The following is a 2,149-nucleotide window of genomic DNA, read 5'->3' as shown; positions in this document are numbered from 1 at the left end:
TACCTGTAATGTACGTTGGGCAGGTAAAACCTCCTATGTGATTGTGGTCTCTGAACATGTTTAAAACAAAACTGCCAACATAAGAGGTTTTGCTTTAAACATGTTCAGGGGCCAATAACACAGGTTTTTTCCTGCCTGGCGAAGTGTATCTGTAACTTTTTAACATGCTTGTACATAAGAATTCTAAATAATACCTGCAACTTGTAACGCAATTTCATGACAAGGTAGTGTGTATTATTGTATTCATGTGTTGTGACTGTGAATGTTTGTCCTTATTCATTAGCAAACTGTGTTGAGCAGTGAAATAAAGTATTGATAGTAACTCAAATCATACAGCAATACGCCTCTCCTTGTTTGTGTGTCGCCTCAACAAATAATTATTGTGTTTTTTGTGAGCCCTGGGGCTGCTGGGGAGGGTAAGGTGGAAAACATCTTTTTGGCAAGCCAATGGGGGGGGCACACTCATGGGGTGACTTTTAAATAAAATGCTGTAAAAAGACTTACGGAAACACTTAAATATGCACATTTTCCTGCCTGCTCGCTGCGCTCACAATATCTAAACCATAAAGGTTTGGTACTGGTAATTGGGATCCCAAAAATTTGGCATGCACAATGTGGGGGAAAAGATTTTTTGGCAGACCAAGAGGGGGAAAAGTGATATTTGGCAAGCTGATTTGGTCAAGTTTTGATATTGCTCAAAAAAAATATATGGGGAAAATGGGCCAAAAACATGTAGTTTTGCATGTTTTCCAACAGTTGTAGTCACAAAATTATAAGCAATTTCAATTTTACCCAGATGGTCAATTTATAACACATTAACAAATTATAAAGACCTCCCTCTCCAAATTTTGAGAAAGTTCGGAACGATGTACATGTTATTTATTTTACTTGGCCTTAAGGGGTGGGGTATGAATGTTTGGACTATTTTTTGTGGGACATGAGAGCACATCAGACATCGAATTGCATTCTGAATATGACAAATGCCAGCCTCTAATATCAAATAGGTTTAATTTTTCGAAATTCGCGATATAATACACTGATTAAAAATAGATATTTGATATTTATTTAAACAGTCAGTCAGTCCTTGAAGTAAACTTTATAAATCTAATGATATGTACTTAAAAGTATATGTAGCTGAGATGAAAAGCCGACGATCAATTGAAGATTTTTACCTTTTTTACTAGTTTTTTCCCAAAATACCAACAAAAAAAGTCTTTCGGGGAAAAAATGTATATTTTCAATATGAAATGTCAACATTTTTAATTGATCATAGGCTTTTCATCCCAGCTACATACACTTCAAGTACATATCATTAGATTTAGAAAGTTTACCTTGAGGACTGTTTAATAAATATCAAAAATTTTAAAAATATCAAATTTTAATAATTTGTTGTAAAATTTGTATGTATATTGCAAATTTCAAAAAAATCAAAATTATTTGATATCATCAGGACATTCCTCGTATTCAGAATTCAATTTGATGTGTCTGATGTGCTCTCGTGTCCCACAAAAAATACTGTCGAAACATTCATACCAGAGCAGAGCCCTTTAAGAAATTTTTTGTATTATGAGCGAGAGGTTTCCAGTGGTATAAATAACTTTTTTTGTTGAGAAAAGTGGGTGATAATGTTGTGGATCACGAAATGCTGACAATCTGACATTTCTGATTTGGTGGAGATAATGATTGGTGGAGAAAATGAATTTTAGAATTCTATTAGTACAGGGATCTATACGATGAATTTTATTTTTGGGTGGAAAGGATAAAATTCAAATTGAGAAATTCTAGGTATGACTTGTTGTACTAGGGGACCGTTCACAAACACACATGTTAGAGGGGGGCCTGATGCAAAAAAAATTATTCGCAAAAAATTTTCGGGCCCCGCCTTTTCAGATCTCAAAAATTTTCAGGGCCCCCCCCCTTTTTGACATGAAAATGATGGGTCAACCTTAACCCCATAGAAAAGCATATAAACTCAATTTTCCCAGGAAAATTTGTGGTCAATTTTTTCAGCCCCCACCCTTAGGAGGGTCAAAACTTTTAAGACCCACCCCCCCCCCTATTTTGCGACCGCCCCCCCCCCCCCCTAGAGTTCTTCTATGGTCTTTTCAGCTATGGGGAATATTTTAGTGTTGTGCGCCCGTAAATTCAT

The sequence above is a fragment of the Amphiura filiformis genome, chromosome 15, assembly GCF_039555335.1.
Source record: "Amphiura filiformis chromosome 15, Afil_fr2py, whole genome shotgun sequence".
Classification (NCBI taxonomy): domain Eukaryota; kingdom Metazoa; phylum Echinodermata; class Ophiuroidea; order Amphilepidida; family Amphiuridae; genus Amphiura; species Amphiura filiformis.
This window is presented reverse-complemented; position numbering follows the sequence as displayed.